The sequence below is a fragment of the Macaca thibetana genome, chromosome 13 (genome assembly GCF_024542745.1).
Source record: "Macaca thibetana thibetana isolate TM-01 chromosome 13, ASM2454274v1, whole genome shotgun sequence".
Classification (NCBI taxonomy): Eukaryota; Metazoa; Chordata; class Mammalia; order Primates; family Cercopithecidae; genus Macaca; species Macaca thibetana.
This window is the reverse complement of record NC_065590.1, coordinates 87,166,077-87,192,678: the sequence shown is the minus strand read 5'-3', so window position 1 is coordinate 87,192,678 and position 26,602 is coordinate 87,166,077. Positions and strand designations below refer to the sequence as shown.

Below are 26,602 nucleotides of genomic sequence, written 5' to 3'. Positions count from 1 at the left end.
AAAAAAAGAAAAGAAAAGGAAGGGAAGGGAAAGGAAAGGGATGGGGAAGGAAAAGGGAAAGGGGAAGAGGAAGGGGAAAGAAAGGGAAACTCTGCTCTGGTCAAGGTCTCCAATAATGTGGTTGTTGTTGAAGCCTGTGGTCACTTCTCTGTCAATGCACCGGATCCATCAGCAGCATTTGAATAGTTGGCAGTGTCTCATCATTGAAATGATCTCTTGGTTTCAGAGAAAACAACCTCCTTACTTTTCTTCTCTCTCTTTGCCCATCTCAGGCTCTTCTGTTGGTTTCCATCAACCTCTATATGTCCTCCTGTGTGTCCGGCTTGGTCACAGGCCTTCTATTATTTTCTAGACACTCTTGAACTAGATGAGCTCTTGGAGGCTTTGAAAACCATCCACCTGCTCAGGCCTCCCACACTTGCGTCTTTAGCTCTGACCTTTCCACTGAGCTACAGGCTCACACCTATTTGTTATCTCTATTTGGATATCTACCAGGTATTTCAAAATTAACATAGATAAGATAGAACTTTCGATTTCTGTCCCCACCTCAACCTTTCCCATCTTGCTAACTGGCACCAGCACACACTCCATTTCTCAAGACTAGAAGGCCTCCTGGAGCTCCTCCTCTTCCTAGCCACCTGAGATTCATCGCCAAGTCCCACAGACTCAACTCAGTGTGTCCCAAGCCCCTTCTTTCTTCTCTATCTCTGTCACCGCCACGTTAGTCTGAGCCATCACCTGTCATATCCACATGGCTGTTGGAGCCTCCCAATTGTCCCGTGCTTGTTCCCCAAAGTCCATTCCACCTGTAACAGCCAGGATGATCTTTTAAAAAAACCTTTTTTTTTTTTTTTTTTGAGACAGAGTCTTGCCATGTTGCCTAGGCTGGAGTGCAGTGGCATGATCTCGGCTCACTGCAACCTCTGACTACTGGGTTCAAGGGGTTCTCCTGCCTCAGCCTCCTGAGTAGCTGGGATTACAGGCACCCACCACCATGCCTGGCTAATTTTTGTATTTTTAGTAGAAATGGGGTTTTGCCATGTTGGCCCGGCTGGTCTTGAACTCCTGGCCTCAGGTGATCCACCCACCTTAGCCTCCCAAAGTGCTGGGATTACAGGCATGAGCCACTATGCCCGGCTGATCTTTTAAAATTTTAAATAAGATGGATCACTTCCCTACTGTTACTTGAGTAAAGCCTAAAGTCCTTGCCACGGCCTGCAATTCAGTGCAAGGCACCTGCCTCTCTGACTTCAACTTCTCCAACTCCTCCCCTTCATCGACCTTCATCCTCTTGCTCAAACTTGGGAAGTAGGAGATAGTTCCACTTTAGGAAGAGCTCTCCAGCTTGTCCTTCTGCCTAGAATATTCTTGCCCGGATTTGTGCACATCTCAGCTCAAACACCAGCTCTTAAAGAAGAGGCTCTCTCTCACCTTCCAGGCTCTCCTGGCTGCATCACCCTGATTTGTTTGATTATCAGTGAAATGTGTGTTCTGAGCATTTGTTTACTTGCTTCTTGTTTCTCCCCCTACTAAGCTGGAAGCTCCGTGAGAGCAGAGGCCTCCTCTGTCATGTTCCCTGCAGTGTTTCCTGCATTGAGAGCAGCGCCTGGTACATTAGCTGGGGCTGTTGAAGAGATGAGCAAACCAAGACCAGGTAGTGAGGACAGCCCCAGGGGCTCCCAATCTGAAGAAGTGATGGAGACAAACTGATATCTGTACCATGCAGCTCCATGGATACTTTGCTCCATGGCAGACAGAGACTGCAGGAGCCTTGACCATGTGACTCTACTGCGCATGCATGGGAGGCGGTGCAGGGGAAAGTTCCTGGAGAAGTTGTGTCCAAGTTGAGACCTAAAGGATAAGGAGGTAGGTGCAGGGCAGGGAGAGGGTCATGTCCCAGGCAGAGACACTTGAATGTACAAAGAGCCAGAGGAAGTGACAGCACAGTGAGGATTCAGAAAACAGCACTTACAAATCATCTAGCCTGCCCAACAGAGAAGGGCTGTCCCTCTTCCTCCTGGAGACACTTGGAAGAGCGGAGGGGACTCTGCCCAGGCCATCCCACCTGGGCAGGGGAGGCAGAAATAAAAAGACCCAGATTTCTGTTGAAGAGACAAAGCTGAACCATGGAAGTAAAGGAAGTCCCAGCCCAAGACCAAACTGCAAGACCATGGCACCCAGTGCAGAGGGCACGGCTGGGTCCCTCCGCCACATAAAAGCCTGGGCTCTGGGGCTCCTGCCAGCCCTGCAGAGACTTGTCCCTGAACTGGTCCTGACTCCTGAAGAGCCTGTCTTTCTGCTCACTCATCCCTCATTCACTCACCACACACGCAGCCATGCACATCACCTCTGCTCTGGTCACATGCACACGCCCACACCTACCCTCAGGATCTCAGGTGGGTGCCTGTATCGTCACACACACACTCCACCCCACATAATGAGCCCAGTGTGCACATCCTCACAGGTAGCCTGATGCACTTCTGCTCCTAGAAGCTCCTGAGCTACTTGGGAGGGGATCACATAGTTTCCAAAAACCATCCCCCACCTCCAATTTATAATAGTACACACAAACCTGTATAAGGCAACGTAATCTGAACTATATATACTACATGATGGGGTGATTTGAGTAGACTTCTTGGAAAACGAGAATTTGAGCTGGGTATTTTTTTTTTCTTGCTCTGTCACCCAGGCTGGAGGACAGTGGTGCAATCATAGTTCACTGCAGCCTCTATCTTCTGGGCTCAAGCAATCCTCCCACCTCAGCCGCCAAGTACCTGGGACTACAGGCACATGCCACCATGTACAGCCAATTGTTTTTAATTTTAGTACAGAAAATGTCTTGCTATGTTGCCCAGGCTGGTCTTGAACTCCTGAGCTCCAGTGATCCTCCCACCTCAATCTCCCAAAGTGCTGAGATTATAGGCATGAACCATCGCTGCACCCAGCCTAAGCTGAGTCTTGAAGAGAGTCATAGAATAGTGAAAATGAAGAGAAAAGATTTTTTATTATTCTTATTTTATTTTTTTTTAGAGATAGTGTCTCACTTTGTTATTCAGGCTGGAGTGCAGTGGCACAATCAGGGCTCACTGCAACCTCGAACTCCTGGCTCGAGGCTCAAGCAATTCTCCCACCTCAGCCTCCCAAGTAGCTGGGACTGAAGACATGCACCACGACACCTGGCTAACTTTTTAAGTTTTTGTAGAGATAGGGTCTCACTATGCTGTTTTTGAACTTCTGGGTTCAAGCAATCCTCCTGCCTGGGCCTTCCAAAGGGCCGGGATTACAGGCATGAACCACCATGCCTAGCCCAGATTTCTTAAGACAATTAGTTAGGCTCCTCAGGCTACAAAAAAGATAACATGTTGGTTCGTGGAACTGAAACGTCAGGGTTGGTCTGACTTCAGGCAATGCTGGATCCAGAGGCTAGAATAATGTCAACATTCTGCCTCTCATATATATATATATGCTCAAATCACCCCATCATGTAGTATATATAGTTCAGATACACACACACACACACACACACACATTTCCCAAGTGGGCTCTTATTAGATGGGAGGCCAGACTGACCTTAGCAATTCAACTGACAGAAGGTGTCTTTCCTGAGAGCTCCAGCAGAAAAGTCTTGGAGGACTCTGATTAGCCTAGTCTGAGGTCGCATGCCCACTTCTGAACCAATCTATATAGTCGGGGATGGGGAGTCTTTGACTGGCTAGGCCTAAGGCAGTGTACCGACTTCTCAATAGGCTATCCCTGTCCAAATCACATGGCATGGGTTTCCTAAGGGAAAGGGCTCTGTTGTCAGAAGTGGGTAATGAGTACTAATCAACAGAGGTCAAATGTCTCTGCTTTAAATAATAGTCCTTCTGCTGGTTATAGCACTCCACACTTTTTCATGCTTCCACATAATTTATCCAGTTTAATTATCAAGAACTAATCTTGAGTCAGGCATGGTTACTGCCTGCATTTCACTATAGGGAAAGGGCACTTCCAGATATTAAACTTGATTTTTCTGCTCTACTATAATAGGGGCTGTCTTTGAGTCATCTATTCGGGAAGGACACATGGCCTTGGAGCTCCTGGGTAAAGTCTCCTCTAGAGAGTGTCGAGGCGGGAGGTGGGGGATTAGCTCTGGATGTACTGATGTTGAGGTGCTTTTGGGAGGAGCAAGTGGAACAGCCCAGAAGGCAGTTCTGTATAGTAGACTGGAGTTTCCCTTGCAACAGCCAGACCACCACTGCCGTGCTGAGAGCTTCTTTAACTCTGTGCGTTAAAGTGACCAGTCAAGGGGCATCCATTCAGAGAACAGTGGGGCCAAAACCCTGAGCACAGGCACAGTGTGCAGAGAAGTGGGGGTGAAAAAGTGTGATATATAAGCAGATCTGCCTGGGCTTGGCTCCTGCTGTGCTAGGAACACCGAGCCAAGATCAGCCCCAGGACCTACTTATCCCAGTAGAAAGGACCATGAGACGTGGATCTATCACTGACCAATCACTTCTGTCCTTGGTGCCTCAGCTGTGCCTTTAACACTCTGCCATGCTTGACAGCTGGCCTCCAGCGATGAGCCCCAGTGAAGCACACTCACGGCATTCATACGCTAATGTAGTCCCCTCCCACAATGAACCTAGGCTGGCCTCTGACACACACTATCCAACAGAATGTGGTGGAAGTGATACCATGCCAGCTTCAGGTTTAGCCTTTAAGAGAAATGCTAGGCTAGGTGTGGTGGCTCATGGCTGTAATCCCAGCACTTTGGGAGGCTGCGATAGAAGGATTGCTTGAAGCCAGGAATTTGAGGTCAGCCTGGGCAACATAGTAAGACCTCCATCTCCACAAAAAATTTAAAACTCAGCCAGGTGTAGTGGTGCATACCTGTGGTCCCAGCTACTCTGGAGGCTGAGGTGGGAGGATCACTTGAGCCCAGGAGTTCAAGGTGGCAACGAGCCATAATCATGCCACTATACTCCAGCCTGGATGACAGAGTGAGATGCTGTCTCTAAAAACTAAAGACAAACAAAAAGGTGAAATGGAAGCTTCTATTAATACGTCTTTCTTTCACTTGGAGAGCCCTGAGTCACCATGAAAGATTTCTGGCCACCCTACTGAAGAGACCACATGGAGAGGCCACATGGAGAGGAGGAACGGTTCACTGATCCAGCATTTTAGTTGAACTTCCAGCTGACTGCAGCCTCAGGCTTTATCTGAATGCACCTGCATGAGAGACTCCTAAGCAAGACCGGCAGAAGAACCACCCGGCTGATCCCAGACAATCCATAGAACCATGAGACAGATAATAAAATGGTGGTGGTTTTAAAGCCACTGAGCTTTGGAGTGGTTTGTAATACAATGATAGATAACAAAAGCAATCTCCCTGATGGTGAGGCTGGCTGGCATTCCTGAGCCTTGTGCCACCTTCCTCCCAGCTCCCAAGAATTGACACTGTTAAGTCAGGTCAGGTCTTGGTTAATGACCAAGTTAATAATCAAGTTAATAACCATTCCAAGCAGGCAGGCCAGTTTTTAGGACAAATACAGGAAGAGTATATACTTCCTGTCTGATCCTAGTCCTGAGATTCCAGAAGACACAAAAACCCAGTTCCCGCAGGGCTGGAGACAAAGGCAGAGGGGCTGACTGGGTACCCAGCTCCATTCTCTGGGTGCTGACCCCAAGCAGCAGCTCGTTAGGCTCAGATGTCTTTCAGGTGTCCTTGCATGGCCCTGAGATTGAAGCCTGTGTTATAACAGAATAGTTAATCCATCTCCCAGCATGGATCATGGGAGAAGCGGGTCAACTGAGCATAGCTTTGCCATTGCGGCCAAGTCCAGGTTCCCCTGTGATTCCCACCACACCAGGTGTGGTCCTGCTGCTGCTCTGACTCCCATCTGCTGGCAGGTCTGAACCCACCCCTCCGATTGTAATCACTTCTCTGCTCTAGGGAACCCTCCCTTCTCTTTCTCCCAGATCCCCAGGGTCACAGGGCCATTGTCATATGCAGCCTGTAGTCACTGAAATGTGTCCTGTGTGACTCTTGTCCCACTACTGGGCCATGAGCTTCTAGAGAGCAGAGACTAAAGCCTCATTTTTCCCTCTAATACACTCATTAGTAAATGTATTCAGTCCTTCATTCACTCAACAACCTACTCCATGCCAGGCTCTATGTTAGGGGCAGAGGACATAAAGCTAAAAAATAATGCCCCTGCAGTGCAGTCATATTTGGTCCAGTTGGACAGGCGTGGAACTTGGCAGTGATGACACAGTCATGTAATTGCTAGGATGGAGGTGTGTATGTAATGTGGTGAGGGCACAGAGAGTGCCAAGGCAGCCCTGGGACGGGGCGACAGGCAAAATTCCTTAGTGATCATTCTAGGCCAGACTCTGGTCTAAGCACTTCATTTATTCATTATTCATTTATTCATGTTTTCGTTATTTTGAGGTGCTTTTAAAAAATAAATTATTATTTTCAAATAGGTAAATGTAGACAAATTATACAACATTCAGATGGTGCTAATGAGCACCCTATGAGCATTCCCAGAGGAGCACGCCCTTTTCCAGAATTTCTGCCTTCCTGACATATGATATTTTACGCATAATACAAGTTTGTCTTATGCACACACACATACATGCACACACATTTTACATAAATGGTTATATAATATTCTGTATTTTTTCATTTATTTATTTATTTTATTTTTTATTTAATTTTATTTTTTTGAGACGGAGTCTCGCTCTGTCACCCAGACTGGAGTGCAGTGGCACGATCTCGGCTCACTGCAAGCTCTGCCTCCTGGGTTCACACCATTCTCCTGCCTCAGCCTCCCAAGTAGCTGGAACTACAGGCACCCGCCCCCACGCCCGGCTAATTTTTCATATTTTTAGTAGACACGGGTTTCACCGTGTTAGCCAGGATGGTGTCGATCTCCTGACCTCATGATCCAGCCACCTTGGCCTCCCAAAGTGCTGGGATTACAGGCGTGAGCCACCGTGCCTGGCCTATTTTTTTCATTTAATATATCATGGAGCTCATTCCACATCTCTATAGACATATTTCATTCTTAGGCCGGGCATGATGGCTCATGCCTGCAATCCTAGCACTTTGGGAGGCCAAGGCGGGTGAGTTGTCTGAGATTAGGAGTTTGAGGCCAGCCTGGGTAACACCGTGAAACCCTGTCTCTATTAAAATACAAAAAAAAAAAAAAAAAAAAAAAAAAAAAAAATTAGCCCAGTGTGGTGGTGTGTGCCTATAGTCTCAGCTACTCGGGAGGCTGAGGCACGAGAATTGCTTGAACCTGAGAGGCAGAGGTTGCAATGAGCTAAGTTTATGCCACTGCACTGCAGCCTGTGTTACAGAGCGAGACTCTGTTTCCAAAAAAAAAAGACAGAGATTTCATTCTTGGTTAATGATATTATGACTTTATAGTATCACAGTGTTCTATTATAGGAATGTCCTGTAATTTGTTTAACCAATTGCCTATTAATGAATATTTATGCTTTTTCTAACTGTCCACTACTGATACAAATAATGCTACAATAAATAATCCTGTGCATAAATTATTTTGAACAAGTGACATCTATTTATAAGATAAATGCATAGAAGCAGAATTATTAGAATAGAAGTGGGTCAAGAAAAGGTGCATTTAATTTTTTTAAAATTTTTTTTTAAATTTATTTATTATTATTATACTTTAAGTTGTAGGGTACATGTGCATAACGTGCAGGTTTGTTACATATGTATACTTGTGCCTTGTTGGTGTTAATTTTTAAAAATTTTTAAACATTTTAAATTATTTTTTATCTTTGAAGAGATGGGGTTTCACTATGTTGCCCACGCTGGTTTCAAACTCCTGGCCTCAAATGATCCACCCCCCTCAGCCTCCCAAAGTGCTGTGATTATGTGCATGAGTTACTGCGCCTGGCCAAAGGTATATTTTAATTTTTAACTGCCCTCCATCTAACATTTAGTTCTCAAAAACACGTCTCAGCTTTAGAAAGCCTTCTCTCATCTACTAGCAGAGACCTCTGCCATAGTGTAAAGACCCAGGCCAGCAGAAAAGGCGGAAGACAACACTTCATTTTAAAATGCTTTTATTTTCCGCCTTTATCTTTTAAATATACATATAAATTTAATAAATTAAAATATTTACTATTTATATAAATTTAAATTTATTTAATATAACGTGTGTCATATTGTATATAACATATACTTATATATTACAGATTTACATAGTTTATTTATATTTAAGTTTTAGATAAATTTAAATTTGAATATAAAATTGGGCAGGGGACCATGTAGCCTGGGGCTTTGGACAGAGTGTATCTGAGAACGGAGGTCACACCAAGGAAATGGGGCTGAAAAATGGAGGGTAGGAAACTCAGCCCAGGTTTCATTGTTTGAGTCCTGGATAAACCCTTGCCTGAAGTCCATCCTGGGGTTGTTCAAGTTCATAAGCCAATACATACTGTTTTTGCTTAAGTCAGTGTTTTTTGTCCCTTGCCCAGGGAGGAGCCCTGACTGCCCCACACAGCTGGTGGGCAGCAGGGTTGCACTCACTGCAGAGCTGACAAGCTCCAGGGTCTGTGCACTGAACCTCAGCCAGTCCCAGCCAGTCTCAGTGGAAAAGGAATTTATTGATGTGAGACCTGAAGAATCAGGAGACAATCAGGCAGACCAGAAGGCAGAGAAGATGCCCAGAAAGAAAAAGAGACAGGTGAAACAGGTGGCATTCAGAGAGCTGCAGGTGGTTCAAAGTGGCTGGAGATTGAGTGAAGGGTGCAGGGTGTGCACACGCCAGGTGCTGTGGTTTGCAATCTTGATCTTTCCAATGAAGTGACCAGAGTTTCGCCTCTGCTGTGATCACAGGTGTGATTGAAGAGTAGGTTGGCAGCGTGCCCTGTGCCTCCCCACTCAAGGTTCAGTCCTCTGACCCCCGCCTCCCGTCTCCCTCACCTGTTGGCCCCAAAAGGGAGTCATTGTTGGAGGCCTGACATCAGACACCCCTGGGGCCACACCTCGGGCTCCTGGGACTGCCAAGGGTGAGCAGCCTCTCCATGGCCCTGCGAAGGAGAAGACCAATGAGGAGAAAGGCCACGGGCATGCTAGAACCCCTCGTGTGTGTGTGTGTGTGTGTGTCGTTCGTGCGAGTGTGCATGCATAGCTGTGCACACATAGGAAGTCAATTGTCCTTTCCCAGTTGAGCCGTTGGGAACATTCCCTAGCTTCCTCTGAAGTCATTACCTTATCTCAGGTGGCCCTTTGGAGCCTTTGGCACCATAGCTGGGTGAGGCAGGAAGAAAAAAAAACAAGGGCCGGGGAGAAGAGGAATTTGCCCTCTGCTGTGTTTCAGCTCTCAGGCAGGCTATGCCTTCCCGCATTGCCACTAGCTGGGTCCAGGCCATATCACCTTCCGCTGCACCTACAGCAGCTCCTCAATGTCAGTGTGCCCCAGCCACTTCCCACCAGACCATCTTCCACAGCAGGGATCCCCCGAAAATGCTGCTCCCCTCTTCCTTCTGTCTCACCTGGACTACCTTGGGCTAGGGCAAATTCCTTGCTGTGACTTGGAAGGCCCTGTGTATCACCTGCCTATCTGTCCAGCCTCATCTGTCCCCACTCCACCTCCCCCACCCCAGGCCCCAGGTACATTGGCCACAGCCCTTCCCTAAAAGCACCAGGGCCTGGGTATTAATTCCTGTTGTTGCTGCAGCAAACTACCACAGACTTAGGGGTTCGAAACAACGCAGATTTATTATATTATAGTTCTGGAGGTCAGGAGTCCAGACATGGGTCTTAAAGGATGAAAGCCAAGGTGCCAACAGGGCTGCATTCCTTCTGGAGGTTCCGAGAAAGAATCCATTGCCTTGCCTTTCCCAGCTTCAAAAAGCCGCCCGATTCCTTGGTTCATGCCCCCTCCCTGCATCTGCAAAGCCACTGAGTAGCATCTTCCGATCTCTTTCTGACGTCTGCTCCCATCGTCACATCTCTCTCTGACGCCGACCTCTCTCTCCACCTCCCTCTTAGAAGGGCTATCACCAGGGCCTACTTAGATAATCCAGGATATGCGCTCCATCTCGAGGTCCTTCATCACATCCACAAGCCGATTCTCAGGGTCTAGCGATTAGGGCTTGGACATCTTCGAGGGTCGTTCTCCTGCCTGCCACAGAGCACACCAAGCTTTCGTGCGTACAGGCCTCTCTGTCACTGTCTACATTTGCCCAGAGGAGATACCTTTGTCTAATTTGCAGAGGTGCCATACACAGGCCAGTGGACTGCCTGCCTGAAACACCCCTTTCCTCACTTCCTCCACCTGGCCAAGAGCTTCTCATGCTTCAAGGCCCAGTTTAGTCCAGGACACTTTACCTTTCCCTGCTTTCCCTGAAGACACCCAGCTGGGTGAGTCACACCTCCTCTGGGCTCCTGCTCTATCCTGTACTTCTGTATCCTGGCATAAACCACAGGACATTGGTATTGTCTGTGAGTCTGCCTGGGCCAGATTGGAGCCTGGGCCAGATTGGAGCCTGGGCCCGGAAGCCCTCACCTGGGGTTCAGCTCTCCCCCAGTTAGGCAGCAGCCCCAGGCCCTACCGTCTCTCTTCCCAGGGCAGACTCCTCCTCTGGAGTCTCCCAGTTCATGTCTGTCTCTCCTGTGCGCAGGCCTCACACGGAGCTATGGGGCCTCTGCGAGGAAGACAGAAATGAAGCCGATGAGGATGTTGAGTTTGAGGCATCCAAGCCACACAGAGGGAAGCTGGCATTTGAGAAGAGAGGGCTGGCGAGGAATTCCTACTCTCAGAAAGTGGCTGGGGACTTTCAGAAGAGGAATATTTGAGGTTTTCAAGTTAAAGTGGCAGCTTAAACACACATCTAATTGCATTTTCCCCCAAATCTCACTAGAACAACAATAGAGAGTTTTAAAAGGAAGACAATAAAACCACAAAAATGAGGGGAAGAGAAGAGGAGAAAACAGAAGCAAAACTTGGGAAGCCGGCAGACGAGCATTCCTCCACGAAGATGGAGAAAGCCAGCTCCTGGGCTGGCAGCAGGGAGAGTTTAGAACCAAAACCATTTACAAGCAGGATGCTTAGAAGGCTCAGGAACTGGCTCTAGAGGGAACCTCTCTAAGCTGGGTAAAGAAGGAAGTTAAAATAACATGGGTTGAAAGTTGTTTAAGAAGCAGTTAGATCCCTGGAAACTCTCCCTTCTCCTCCTCTTTCCTCTCCTCCTGTCCCCTCCCCACCCCCACTGGGAAATTACTGAGAGTGGTTACTGCCCAGAAGGCAGGAAGATTCTGGGTCATATGCTATGGAGACCCCACCCCAGACTCTGACTCTAAACATCCAAAACACAAGGCAGCCTTCCTCTCAAGAAGTTAGAACAATCTTCTCTAAAAAGTCTGGGCAACTCAAAAGGAAGACTAAATCCTGATATGGGGGGATCTGGCTCACATCACAGCCCTGCCTAATGCCTCAGCTACAGGGAGCCTGTGTTTTCCTAGGCTCACTCATGGTCTCGTCCAGTGATGTCCCCAGAAAGGACTTTTGTAAACTGTTAACAAAAAAATTAGCCAGACGTTGTGGCGCACACCTGTAATCCTAGCTACTCGGGAGGATAAGGTGGGAGGATCGCTTGAACCCAGGAGGCGGAAGTTGCAGTGAGCCGAGATCACAACACTGCACTCCAGCCCCGGCGGCAGAGTGACCCTCCATCGAAAAAAAAAAAAAATGGCTTCTTAGATATTAGTAATACCACATTTAATGGGCACACGGTGTTCCTTTTTGGATGATTCATTCAGTTGCATCTGTTTTATACTCTGTTCTGAATGTATGAAATATGTCACTGTAAAGACTGTTTACAGCGGGGCACATGGGAGGCTCCTGGAGCGCTGGCAATAGCCTAGTTCTTGAGTTGGGTGACTGTTATATAGGTCTTCACTTTATAATGATTTGCTAAAGTGTACATTTATGTTTCATGCACTTTAATGTGTGTGATGTATTCTACAATAAAATCTTAAAAGAAAAAAGATGGTCTGCTGTGCTGTTTTGTGGTATCATTCACCCCACTTTCTGGCTCCCAGATTTCAACACTTAGCCTTGCATTGGTGTCCTTTAGGGAATAAAGGACCTCGGGAGTGTCTGGTGGAGGGCGACACAGTACAGAAAGCAAGAAGAGAACAAACAGAAGCACAGCAATGAAGAGAGAAGAGACCTGAATAAAACTCACTGTCCTCTAGACCCCCTGAAGACATGGGAAGGGAAAACATCTGAGAATCTTCCCCTCATGTGTGATAGGGACCCAAGCCAATTCATGCAAATATTTCGGAAAAGTGTAATCCCATAACATCGCAGGATTTAAAGCCACCCTAATAACTCAGACGTGGGGTATGCCCAGAGCAAGCCGGATGCTGGGTGTGGGCGCGTTTATAAGTGCCCAGGTGGCTTGAAGGGTTAAGAACTGCTACTCTTTGCTAGGATTGCTTTTCCCATTCCCTCTGCATGGTGAGTTTTTCTAAGAGTGGTAGGGCCTCTGGGGGGAGGAGAGGGGAGGTAAACTGCAAACAACACAATGCACTCCAGCTAGTTTTCACAGAAAAGCAAGTTATTAAAAGCCATTTTGAAGCTCATGGAATCTGCAGGAGGCCAAAGAGTCAGACTTGGATGCCACAGAGCTAAGAATAATACCTAAGGTGCACAGCAGAGGCCACCCCCCACCCCAGAAAGCCCTGCTCCAGTGTGACCCCAGAACTCTGCCACTGTTGCCCTGAAGGGCCAGAGGCCTCCACCACCCCACTCTCTATAGAGGACCCCCTATAAGTCTCATGCAGGGACATTTGAACAGCAGAGCCTGGTCGTAATGACTGCCCCCTGAGGAGGCTGGGAAGTGAGTTCTGGCTTCTACCTTGACTGGGATAGACTCAAAATGTGGAAAATGCTCCAGTTTGGGAATTACATGCAAAAGATGCAGGGAGGCCAGATATTCGCTGTGGGGAGGATCAAGTGGAAGCCACTGGGTAGAGTTCATTCTCCAGCCTGAGGCAGCTGCCGGAAAAGCGGGACTGAAGGGTGCCAGGCTGCGCAAGGACCCCAGGGCCCGGCTGGGTTAGGGTGCAGAGGATGGGGCTGGGCCCCTGCTCACCCCTCATTAAATCATCCACTCCTCATCACCAGGAACCAGGACCAGGTGAGCCTTGGATCTGCATAGCCCATTTCACCTGCTGTACTTTTCCTCACTACCTGAGTCCTTAGGGCCCAGAAAACTTCACCCAAGTCCTAACCAAGGGACCACAGGTGGAGGACAGTGACATCTGGAGCAGCTGATGGAGGCACTGGGGAAGTTCAGAAGAAAGGCCTTTTCTCTTTGTTTTTGTTTTGTTTTGAGATAGGGTCACTTGATCTCGGCTCACTGCAACCTCCAACTCCCAGGTTCAAGTGATTCTCACGCTTCAGCCCCCCAAGTAGGTGGGACTACAGGTGCAGGCCACCACGACTGGCTAAGTTTTGTATTTTTTGGTACAGACAGGGTTTCACCACGTTGGCCAGGTTGGTTTCGAACGCCTGACCTCAAGTGTTTCTTCCACCTCAGCCTCCCCAAGTGCTGGGATTACAGACGTGAGCCACTGTGCCTGGCCTGAGAAAGGCTGTTTCTATGCCACAGAGAAGTTGGGCTCCCAGTCACGGGAGCAGCTGCGGCCGGTTCCAGCAGGGGGCAGCTCTCAATGACAGCTGAAGGGCATTGCAGAGCCAGATGTACACACGGCTTTTAGGAGCCGGGCTCTGCCTCCCCTGAAGTCTGCCTGAACCTGGGGCATCACCATCTCACCGGGCTGGGGCTTTGATGCATCAGACCCAGAGAAAAACTTGATAGAGGGGAGGAAGAAGGAGATGCAACCTTCCAGGAAGCAGAAATGTTCAAGGACTCTCAAAAGAACCTCCAGAAAACAAGGAGAGGCAGGAACTGTCTTATGGTCGCTTCTAGCTCTAAGTCTCACCTGTGAAATGAAGCATCTTCCCGGTCCCAGTGCAGAGACAGGTCCTGGGCAGAAGCAGGAGAGGAGAGAATCAGCTCCTGTTCTCCTGTCTCCCTCAACCTCCCCAGGCCTCCCCAGCCCACCTGGGCCAGGACAGAGGTGCTGGCAGCCTCTTCCCATTAACTACACCCTGCAGGCTGAGGTGGGCAGGCTGGGGGCTGAGGAGACACTCCTTCCCTGCATTCCATGGACATGGTGCCTTGGGCCAGGCTGCAGAGGCCGCAGGGCCTGGCATGTGCCCCGTGAAACTGGCCCTGCAGCAAGGCGGGGGCAGTGGGGATGGATGAACTCATTCTTTCCTCGTCTCAGGCTGCTCTGATCGTAAAACTGTGGATGCTGAGCAAATGGCCCCAGGTGTGTGCTCTCCCAGTTTCGCTAGGGTAATAGTCAGTAACAGCAAGAGGCTGACCTGGTTTCGATGGAGCAGCTCCTGCTCTGGGCACAACGTGGCTCTGCTGCCTCTGCTCTCCCATCCCCTCCCCACCCCCTTTTGGAGGGCCAGGCCTTCACCGCAGCCTGAAGGAGCCTCAGCAAGAGTACAGAGGGGGTGCTCTCAGAGGCGCAACAGGAAAAGCCCCTTCTCCAGAGAGAGGCTTGCAGCATGGAAGGAATCAAAAACAGGCAGAGAACGTCAGGGGCTACTCTGGGCCGCTTGAGTGAAGACTAGGGTTCATGGGTGCAGTGCCTCCGGCTGCGGCTCTCCAGGGCCCCCCAGACCTGCTCCTGACACTCCCAGGGCTGCGCTGCCTGAGCGTCTTCCCTCCCCAGCCCTCCCCCAAGTGAGTGCCTCAGTTCCTCCAGCTGCCCCTCACCCAGTGGGAGCCCGCACTAGACACGCGAGGGCTTTCCTCGCTCGAGGATATGGGAGAGCTTCCCGCCCTCCTCCTTAGGCCCTGGAGGCAGCGAGTGTCTGTCAGGATTACCTGGGTGCTCTGGGAAGGGCTCCACCTCCTTCGCAGGGCTTCCCTGGACTGCCCAACTGGGCTGCTCTGGTTGCCTTTGACCTTCGGAACTTCCAAGATACTCCCACCTCCTGCAGGAAGAAGGCGGGGGAAGCGGGGGCTTTGGAGACCAATAAGCCAGGGCCTGACTCCTAACTGGCCACCTAATAACTTTGTGACATTGAGCCCTGGTCTTCTTGAAGGTGTGTTCTCAAGCTTCTCCCTTGTGTGGTTTTAGTGAGGGCTGGAGATGGGGACACGTAGTAGGCTCTTACGACACATGGCAGCTCTTATTATTAAAGCTGGCCAGGATGTCCCTTCTGACCCCCAACCCTCCAGTTCCCATAGTGCTGGGCCTTGTAGGTATCGCTGTCCTGTGTATGGGGTCAGGCTCTGGCCTTCCTCCCTCCCAACCCCTTCTGGGCAGGATGAGAGTAAACAGGTCCCCTAGGTGTGGGACAGACACCTGCCGCCCTCCTCCTGCCTTATTCATTCTCTCCAAAAACATGAATCACTTGTGGATGGACAAACTGTAGGGCACCCGTATGATGGAATGACCCCAGCAATAAAGGAGAATGAAATAATAATACAACGAACGACATGGATGACCCACGAAGCACCGCGCTGAAGTTCAGCAGCCAAATGAAAACTGACTAACTCAAAAGGCTGCAGACTCCACCGCTCCGTGCATCTGAACTCCAGGGAGGGCCGCGCTGCAGCCAGAAAGCAGGCCAGGGCTTGCCCGAGGTGGGATGTGGGAGCAGGGATTGATTGCAATGGGGAATGAGGGAATTTTATGGGGGGGATAAAAAAAATCAATGTCTCATTTGATGGTAGGTAGGTGGCTATTTCCATTTGGCAGAGCTTATCAAACTGTATGCTTAAAAAAAGCAAATTCTACAGTATGCAAACTACATCATGATGAAGCTGGCAGGGTAAAGACCTTCCAGTTTGGAAACTATGATCTGGGAAGTGACCCACATTGCCTGGCCATATACATGAGGGAAGAGTCATCTCCCTAGGAAACTCTTAAGAAATGCTCAGTCCTTAAAAGAAATAAACTGAGTGACCAGAGAAAATGAGGGAGGATTTGAAGAAATACAGTACCAGGGCATCATAGAAGAGCTGGCTTTAAATAGACTACAGATAGTGCACTCAAGTCTTGGTGCATTTGTATGCTGCCTGAATTACCTGACCTTGGTCTCTTATCTGATATCCTCATTCGCCCTGGCACTACCTGAAAAAAAGCTCACACTCATCTTTCATACATAATAAAAAGCTATCCTTTAATGAGATGATATTTTCTCTCTCCTGGTCCAGGACGGGGAAGGCGCCCTGCCCCTCTTGAGTCACCAGGCTCTTATGCAGTAGAGTTTCTGTCCTCTGCTTGCTTCCAGAGCCTTCTGCAGGCTACCAAGACAAAGCTTTCTCGCATTCCTCTGGGCCTGGTCCTTCTGCTCTCTGCTGCTGCCCTCTCTGTCCCCCTCCCTCCTCTGCCTCCGGAATGACAGCATCTCCCAGTGGCTTTCATGTTGGAGTGCTGGCTCCTTAACTTAAGGTCAGCTTCTGAGGGCAGAAGGCTTGTCCCATTTTCTCCCCTTCCCTCTGCCCTCTCCCTTGGAAGCCCAGTGTGGGATCCTCTCCCGGTGTTTTGAAATAAATGCACACATTCGCCAATGCAGCCATTCACTCTGTGGCTCACTCACACTGATCAGGAGAGAGGCCCAGCTCAATCTAGCTTGAGCCCAAAGGGAATTTACTGGGCCACATTCCTGAGAAGTCTAGGACGTGTCAGCTAGGTTGAGACACAGCTGGATTCAGGATTGACAATCTCTTTTCCTGTCTCATTCTCTGCCTCTGTCTCAGTGTCTTCTTCCCTTCCTCTCCTCCCTTCCCCTTCTTCTCCCTAATGTGTTTCTGTCTCTAAGTAAGTATCCCCTGAGTACACTTGCTCACTCCTCCTTAAGCCCAAAAACAAAAGAACAAGACATAATAAATCCCTCATGCAAATGGTCATCCCTGACCTGAGGAAGTCCAAGACATCAAAAGCACAGCCTATTATTTTATCTATTCTTTCTAGTTGTGTATATAGCTGACTTTTCTGCTAGACTTGCCTTGTGTCCTCAAGGTGCCTGGCACAGGCCCAGGTACATGGCAGCCCCCAGCCCCACCCCAGGTAGGATGTGACACTTGGTTGGGGTGAGGTCAGAGTGGCGAAGGGAAGAATCAGGGTCGGGGATGGGTCAAGGCTGGGGAGGGGCTGAGGGGAGGATCCTTTTGAGCTGTTCATTCCCTCCTGGTATTTTTGCCCATGAGGCCCTGCAGAGTAGGAACAAACTCCACACACGCCTGTCTTCCTCCCAGAGCCCTCCACCCCCAATAAGCATCAGCCTAGGGGGCTGGGGCTGCGGGCTGAGGCCTGGGACAGAGTCCTGGTCAGCATCAGCCTAGCTGAGGCTAATTAAGACCCAGGAATCCCCTGCCCCTAACCCTGGGCTCAGATCAAAAGACCTTGGCCCTCAGATGAAGGTCTCCTGACCATAAATCTGAAGGAGCACGGCCCTCCAGCTAATGAGCTGTCCTGGCTCAGACTAGAGTGGGGATGCCAGATCCTGTTTCATTCCAGGGGGCAGCCAGCCCAGAGTGAAGGGCTGAGAGAGGCCCTAGACCCCAGGGTGCCCGTCCCTCTGCAGCACCCAGCTTTGCAGGGACAGGCCCTGCTCTGCTCATAACCCCTGGGGCAATGTCCTGGAGGGTACATGAGAATGCACACTGTTCCCTGGGCTCCTGCCCTGCTGGGCCCCAAGATGGCTCCCCGTGTCCACCGTTTAGCCCCACAGGAATTTTAACCGCTAACATCTGGGTTCAGGAGACTCCGGAAGAGCAAATGTCTTCACCTCCTTTGATTCCCTTTACACAGAGGGCTTTTTCCATTTTAATTTGAGGTGACCTCTGACCTGAGTTCCCATTCCCATAGATTCCAGATATTTCCTCCAAGCCCGCCCCCACCTGATCAGAGCCCCTGCGGAGGGGGCATGGCCTTCCCCCAACCACAGCCCAGGCTATGCTGGGAGTCCCCCTGGACTCTGGCCCCCTCCCCGAATCCCACTCTGTTCCCCCAAAGATGGCTGCACACCCACCCACCCACCCACCAGTATCTCTCCAGGGCTCTGGGCCCAGCTGAGCCTGCTCTCAGGACGCCAGGGATGGCAGGCACCCAGGTGCCAACCTCTCTGACTGCCATGTTTTTTAATGACAACGATAATAGAAACATCGGTGGAGCCTCTTCTCTGTGTCAGGTGACCCGGTAGCTCAAGAATAATTGCTCCTAATTTACAGATGAGGAAGCCGGCCCTGGAGAAGAAGAGGGACTTCATGCACACACAGCTAGTTGTGGCTGAGCCAGACCATAACTGAGGTGTGTCAGCCCGGAGCCCGGTGCCCTCCAGGAAGAGGGGTCAGCAAGGGGTTGCTGGCATTGATGCGTCTCCCCTGTATCATGAATCTCGGTCTGGGCCGCCCATCTCAGCGTGGTGACCACCAGCACGAGACACCAAGGGTCTTGGCAAAAGGCAGAGAGGAGAGAGAAGTGAGAAGCAGGCATGGGGGTGGGAAGGGCCGGTCAGACCTCAGTTCCACCCCTGTCTCTTTCCAAAGCAGCTTTTGGATTGAGGTGGATAGTTCCCTCAGTCCCCATAAGGAGGCCAGCACGGTGCTGAGCTGGGCTGTGCAGGGGGCTACAAGAGCAGGCAAGTCCCAGTCCCTGTCTTGGAGGGGCTGAGAGACAAGCACAGGTACAGGGACATGAGCAAGGCAGCCCCAGGACCAAAGTCAGCCTGAGGGGGCAGGGTGGGTAGGTTGCTTGCAGGTAGGGAATTTGCTGCAGGGCTGGGTTACACAGAGGCCTAAGTCCCATGCCCACATGGTGCTAGGTCAGGGCCCTGGGAGCCATCCCTCTAGCGTGGCCACTCCCAACAAGGGCCTATGGCTCTCCAGAGCCCAGAGCCTGAACAGATCCAGGCCAGAGCCACAGGGTGATGCACCGGCCCCTGCCCCGTGGGTCAGAGGCTGAATGGCACATTGGGCAACCTCTCGGGCTCCAAACCCCAGCTGACTGCCAGCCTCAGCCTCCTAGTCGATGGTTTGACCACATGACTCCCCACTAAAGCCTTTCCCTGGCTCTCCATCCTACCCCTCATCATACCCGGTGACTCACACTGCTTTTCTAGGCCCAGCTCACCACAGCTGACATCACCTTCGCCTCCACCCCTTTCCCAGCAAACCCTGATGAGCCCTCTCTTTCCTCTGACCCATCGTCCTCCTCGGAATCAAGAATGCTAGAGCCGAAAGCTGTCTCAGGGAACACCTGGAGCAGCCTCACTTACAGCTGGGGAAACTGAGACCTGAGAGGTGCCCCACCGGAGTCTGTTCTAATTCTGAGGCTGTGATTCATTTAGAACTTTAATGCAAGGATTTAGGGCTCAGTTAGGATCTTAGGGCAAATCATCGCTGCTCTGCCAGTAACTAAGCTCTTATAACCCTCACACCTGCCCAGCAGGGTCCTGGAAATCAATCTCGAGATTCCCTGGGGTCCAGGGCTGCCCCGTGGGTGCTGAGACACTGGAGACAACAGGAGGTCCGGGATGGCCCTCAGCCCCTCCCTCTACCCAAATCGGGGCATGACTAATTCTTTCTCTAAGAAATCCATTGCTTTAAAGTCCAGAGTAGAAGGGAAGAAACAGGTGTCAATTCCTGCCAGGAAAATGAGATGGAGCTGCAACCTCAGAGAAGCCTGGAGGGGCACTGATAATGGGAACCCCCTGAGGCCCTGGGACTGACAAGAAAATTCAGGGGGAACAAGCGGTCATGGTTCTCATAGAAGCGTTGGGCTTCAGAAATAAGGCATCCCTGGAACACGGTTTCTAAAGCATCACCTGAGAACTTGGGAGAAATACAAAATGCAAATCCTCAGGCCCCACCTGAGACCTACCAAATCACACGCTTTGTGTTGGGATCCCTCAAGCCCTCCAGATGATTCTGATGCACGATCAAATTTGAGCACTTCTGCCATAAAGGACAGCCAAAGCAGTAAGCAGATCTTGTAGCTGGTCGGCCCTGCTGGTCCTGGCCTGCAGTGGGCTGGCTGAGGCTGCACAGCCTGCTCTGCTTACCCATGTTATGGACCCCTCCTGGCCAGAACAGGCAGCATTTCTGCAGGCAGCTTATTCCAGAAGGGCTTGGAATGAGCCTTGTGGCCCGAGATGTGCTCCGGGAACATGGAGAGCCTCAAAGTCACCCACCCCCTCCATTTGCATCTGCCCATACAAAAGGAATTCTGCCTCAGTTTCCCTGCTTTGCATTCCAACCCACCATTGGCCATAGAACTCTGCCCTGGAACTCAGCCTGCTTCCCTGGGCACTGTTACCATGCCATGCACGGTGCTGGCCTCCTCACCGAGGTCTCATCCAGCTCGTGTACCCCAGCTGCTGGCTGAGGTGATTTACAGACTGACAACACATTTATTACGGTGCTGTGGCTGCCCTGGGCCCCCAGGTACATGCGTGTGGATTGTCTACTGAACAAGGGCAGATGGCCAAGGAAGCACGTGCAGGAATGAAATCCAGCTCACTTTCCACTCATCACATCCCCTAGGGTGAGGTGGCACTAATTCACACATACGTATGCATTAGAGGGGCTAGTGCTTGAATGTCACACTCCCTTTCCCGAAGCTCCTGTTTCTGAGGGGACCCTCCCCCTGCCTTCCCATTTCTACACCAGCCAGACCTCCCTATTGACTAATTATTTAGTCAATAATTGCTTGAGCTCCCATAGTCCCATATTAACAGGAAGTCACTCCCCTTTACCCCTTCTTACTCCTTATTCCTCACCCACTCCCTCTCACCCACTCCCTGTCTCTTCATGTCTACACCAACTGGACACCCACCCTTCCAAGTGGGCCATCTTCTCTTTTACGGGTCTCTTGGCTGACTCAGTTGTGCCCCCATTTCTCTCCTTATTCCTCATCCTCACAGACTTTCCCATCACGCTGATGATGACATAATAACCAGCAGACAAAACATCTTTGTTGATAGAAGTTTGAGGTCATTTCATTACATCTTCTCCTAAGACATTCCATTCAGGGACGTGCCTGCCAGGCTGCCGGAAATGCCTGCTTTTTATGGTCACTTGTAACTTCTGCACATGATAAGTCCCCCAGCTCCCTCTACCCTAGGGCAACCCCATAGAGACTTGAAAATCCTGTTCACGACTTGCCCCACCTGAATCTTGTCTTCCCAGCTCCTTGAATGAGTCCATGTGTGGCTTGGTCTCTCCCATCACTGCAGGTTAAACTGCCATGTAATTGATTTTTTTTCCAGACAATTGAACACACATCGGTAGGCACCTAACTGTTCTGTTTTAACCACTTGGATTAAGAAAAATCTTTCCCAAACGTGATATACTCTTCGCTACCTCTTGGAATAAATGACAGCCGACATAATGTGCCTTTTCTTGGGGTCTCTACATAATAATAGTTTTTTGAGCTACTGTAAAGTGTTTTTAGTAACTCAAATCACTCCATAATCTCTGTGGGGAGAAAACAGAAAATACAGATATACAGAAAGGAAAAAGGAGGGCATCCCTTGATATCTTACCAACTGGAGGCGATGACTAATAACTTTTCATTGTATAATTTTCTGGGCTTTTTCCTAAGCAAACACATTTCCCCAGTTTGGGGTGCAAATGTAATCCCTCTTATTTAGTCAATAATTGCTTGAGCTCCCATAGGCCCATATTAACAGGAAGTCACTCCTCTTTACCCCTTCTTACTCCTAATTCCTCACACACTCCCCCAAGGAAATTGGGGGCAAACTCGGTCCTACGGGTAATTCTGATTGCGAATGGCAATCAGAGAGGAACTGGAGAACCAGGAGGTCCTGATTTCCATTGTTGCACAGCACCATGTGTCTCTAAAGAAAATGGTCTTGCAAAGTCTGATGAGATCCTGCCTCACTGGTCCTGACCCTTATGTGGTCCACAGAGGTGTGCCAACCTTGGACACACTTCCAAGCTCACACTTCCAAGGTTAGCGAGGCTCCCAAACAGCGCACAGCCCCGGCAGAGCGGAGCCCAGGAGGGCTTCTGTCCTCAGCCACACTCCATGCCCCAGGAATATGGAGGCCCTGGGGTTGAGCCTGGTCACCAGTTCTGACCCCTCTTTCTTCCTGGTGCCATTCCCTTGAGGGTTGTGGGGATTCTGTTGCTGGGGCACTTCATCTCAAACCTCACCAGGAAAATTCCAACTTTAACATGGAAAAAGTCTTTGTCTTCATCCCTTTCTTCCCAGATGTTCCTTGGCCCCAAGCAAATTATCTCCCTGCTCTTCCACGCAGGGACCAGAGGGTCCCGCACTCCTCAGGTCATCCAGGAACCAGTTCCCCCTTGCCCCACTAGCCTAACGTGTGAATAGCCAAGAGGGACCACTCAAAGGACAGTTTCCTGAACAAAGAAGGTCTGTTCTTAACCAGCTGGATAAAGAAGGAGCTGATGGCAACTTTTATCAAAAAGAAAGAAAAGTTCTGAGCCAGGAAACTTGCCATACACCCATTCGCCAGATGACAACATTGAGATTACTCACTTCTTGGAAGAGCCCAGCCTCTAGCACTGAAGATTTATCACAAAGCACTTCCTCCTTGCAGCGGGCATTCCTCTCTTGCTAGGAGGAACTGAGACTCCCCGTCCCCAGTCCCCAGCCCTGAGGCCATGCAGCCTAGGGGTGGCAGGATTGAGCACTGCTTACTGGGTTCAGGCCAGAGAGTGCCACATTCTGTCCTCTGCTGCCTGCGTTAGGGAGACCTCTCCCTGTCAACTCAGGGGCATGGCAGGAGCGGGGCTGGAACAGTCTCTGAAGTCAGTTCCCTCCTGGACCACCAACACTGGGAATGCAAGGGGTGGGTAGTTTGGTCTGTGCTTATGTGTTGATGTTGTGAGATCATTTGAGAGAATTAAATATATTTTCCCAGATGGAAAGAAAAGGAAAAGGAAGGGGCCGTTGCGTGTTGGAGGTGTTCATTCTCCTCTCCAGCTTCTCTCCTTTCCCGCCATCCCACCCCAGCTGTGGACCTGTGTTTGGCATTAGGGCGCTCCTCTGTGCTTTGCTGGATTCTGATAGGGAGCACAGCCTGGTGTGGGGGGTGGGAGGACGGATGGTCTGCATCTTCCCTTCCCCTGCTCCAGTCCTGAGGCCGTGCTTTCTGCACCGGGGGGTCAGCGGATATTGAAGGTGCCAGTCCAAATGCCAGTCAACACAGTGGGCAGGCCTGGCCAACACTGTCTGCGGGTGCCAGGCTCTGGGAAGAGGAGCACCCATGCTCGGAGATGGCCCACTCTCACTGGGCTCACAGCCAAACACACCCAGTTTTCTGGCCTCAGGCTGGGTGGGACAAGTGTATATCTCACCTGACAAGCTCTGTGAGCCTGACAAATGGAGGGAAAAAGCCACAACCGCAGCACCTCCCAGTGATCCGGAAGCTAGAGGAGGAGCAAGAGGCCACAGGGTCTCTCCAAGAGGCAGAAGTGCGGAGGAGTGGCCTGGACATTGTAGAGCTGGGGCAGCCAAGTCCAAGGGCAAGGGCACCAGAGGACATGGAGGAGTCCTTCCCTTGGGCCTCTCCAGAGAGGCTGCCTGGAGTTTTCACAGTTCACAAATGAGCAGAGGAAACTGTCCATGCGAACAGCCCTCAGGGGATCTCCCAGAGAGGTGTCCAGGGTGCTAGGGGAAGCCCAAACACCCCATGTCAATTTTCACGTAGGAGGAGGAGAAGGCAATGACTTGTCTTGAAGCAGTCACTGCCCAGCAAGCACACGATTTTTATTTAAATTGAAAGTTTATTTGGAGTGCGCTTGGGGGAGTACTTCTCATGCACACACTTTTTCTGTCTCCTCATTTCCCTAGCCCAACCCTCCCCACATTCCTCTGCCTTCCCGCCTCACATTTTATTAGGTGTCAGTGGTCTGCTCTGAACCTTCAGTAGCTCCCATCTGTGATGAGGTGAAGTCAAAATCCCATAGCCTGCATACAAGTTCTTCCATGGTTAGGGTGGACATACACCCCACTTTGTCTGGGACGATCTAGTTTATACCTGCTATCTTGGCATAATGATTCATAGCACCCTGCTTCGTGTAAAAATGTATCCCAGTTTGGAGAATAAATGATGTGGTCTGCCTGCGTACAGTCCACTCCCAACCTCACGCTCCAGGCTAATGGCCAACTGTCTCTCTTGAATCCTCTGAGTCAGTGGTTTTGAACTCTGGTTGCTCATTAGAATCGCCTGGGGAGCTTTTAATAAATTTCACTACTTAGACTCACCCCCAAAACAGGTCAAATAAAGCAGAATCTCTAGGGGCAGGACCCAGCCTTTGGTATTTTTTAAGCACCCAGGTGACTCTGATGTGCAGCCAGGATGGAGAACAACTGACTTCAGTAAAACAGGTGTCCTGGAACTCTGTCCCTGAGCCCATCTCACTCATTTCTGCCCCTGGTTTTTGGTAACTTGTTCCCATTGTCTATCTGCCATTTAACTTCTTCTTTTCCTGTGTGTGTAGTCTTTCATTCATTCTTTAAGTCCTACCCAAGCTGCTAAGCCTAGCTCCAATGCTGCCTCCTCCTACATCTTTCCTGACCTCTGAGCCAGAAGGGGTCTTCCTGTCTACCCACTACTGCCCCTCTCCCTCCCCCATTATTGTATGTCATCAATGATCCACGCCATATTTTGCCTCCTTCATAGTCTATGAGCTCCATGGCATGGTCATGTCTGATTCATCTCTGGAGACCCCAGGGCCCAGACCCAACTTACAGTAAAGCCTCCCACACCTGAGTGAGTGACTGTCACTGCTGGTCCTGAACTTGGGCAGTGCCATCCACCCCACACTGGGCACCAGCACATGCTGCCTCTACAAGTTAAGTTTCTTTTCCTGCGTGTGGGCTTTCATTCATTCATTCACTCACTCATTCTGCTTTGTGCCAGGTGCCGTGTTCTACATCCCCTTTTCTTGATTTCCTGTACTATTGGAGAACTGTCCTTTCTGACTCTTGTCCATCCCCTGGGCAGCCCTGCAGACTGTCTTGCATACAAATGGTACTCAGTATTGATTGATAATCAACTGATGAATGGATAAACGAAAGTGGTATGTCCTTACAATGAAATATTATTCAGCCATGAAAAGGAGATGAAGTACTGATACCTGCTACAATATGAATAACCGTAAAAACATTATTCTAAGTGAAAGAAGCCAGGAACAAAAGACCGTAAATTGTATGCTATTATTTATATGCAAAGTACAGAATAGTCAAATCCATAGAGACAAAAAGTAGATTAGTGGTTGCCAAGGGCTAGACGAAGGAGGAAATTAAGACTAACTGGTTTTGTTTTTTTTGAGACAGAGTCTTGCTCTGTTACACCGGCTGGAGTGCAGTGGCGTGATCTTGGATCACTGCAACCTCCACCTCCCAGGTTCAAGCAATTCTCCTGCCTCAGTCCCCTGAGTAGCTGGGATTACAGGTGTGCGCCACCATGCCTGGCTAATTTTTTTTGTATTTTTAGTAGAGACAGGGTTTCACCATGTTGGTCAGGCTGGTCTCGAACTCCTGACCTCAAGTGATCCACCCACCTCAGCCTCCCAAAGTGTTGGGATTACAGGCATGAGCCACGGCTCCTGGCCAGGACTAACTGTTAATAGACACAGGTTTTCTTTTGGGGAGGATAGAAATGTTCTGGAATTGGATAGTAATGGTGGTTGCACAACCTTGTGACTATACTAAAAACCACTGACTGTGCACTTAAGTGGTGAATTTGATGGCATTTGAATTATATTGTAATTAAAAAGAAATATATTGATTGATGGATTTTTCTTTCTACACTCTGTTCTCAAACCTTAAACTTTTATTCTTATTTGCAGGAATCAACTGATATTACTGCTAAAAACATTGGTTTCTGAGCTTCACCTTGGAGTTTCAGGTACAGCAGATTGGGGCAGAGCCCAGGAATCTGCATTTGATTGTTGTATTCTAAGTGCCATTTCCCTGTTCCCCAAAGGCTTGGGTCAGAGAATTTCTGAGCCAACCTCAGAACCTCAGAAGACAAATAAAATTCTTTAACCTATTATTTCAGAAAAAAAGCTGAAGATTTCAAACACAACCAAAACTTTGTTTTTAGTCTGCTTCTTATTAAAAACAGACTGGGACCCAAAGAAACCCCATCAGGGTAGGTAATGAAGTAATCATGATCATAATAAAAGAACAGAATGGAAAAACTGCCTGGGCTGGAGCAAACCACAAAAAAAAATTGTCTTCTGCCGCCAGTGCTCAACTGAGCCATTCAGATGAAAATATCCCACTAGCCACAGCGAGAGCTTAATTTGGGGCAGGGGAACTAGACATTAGTAAACCGCCACTCACTGCCCCCTATACAAATACATACTTACAGACACCCACTCCTACACACTCAAAATTCGAAGCTTTGGTATGTGCTCCATGATTAGGGCTTTCTTTGGGGTTACAAGGAAGCAGAGTTGTAAATCGGTATTAGAATGTGATCAAAAGGAATGTCTGTATGCAATTATTTTGTTTTGAGACCAGTGTTCAGAG

General features: G+C 49.7%; 1 protein-coding gene across 1 annotated transcript in view; it reads right to left on the bottom strand.

Moving 5' to 3' along the window:
• The window catches only part of LAPTM4A (lysosomal protein transmembrane 4 alpha), a 108,608-nt gene extending 83,909 nt beyond the window's left edge, over nucleotides 1-24,699 (bottom strand). The window contains exon 1 of the mRNA XM_050754187.1: nucleotides 24,690-24,699. The gene's annotated coding sequence lies outside the window, so the exon portion shown is untranslated. The remainder of the gene's footprint in view (nucleotides 1-24,689) is intronic.
• Nucleotides 24,700-26,602: the final 1,903 nt, after the last annotated feature.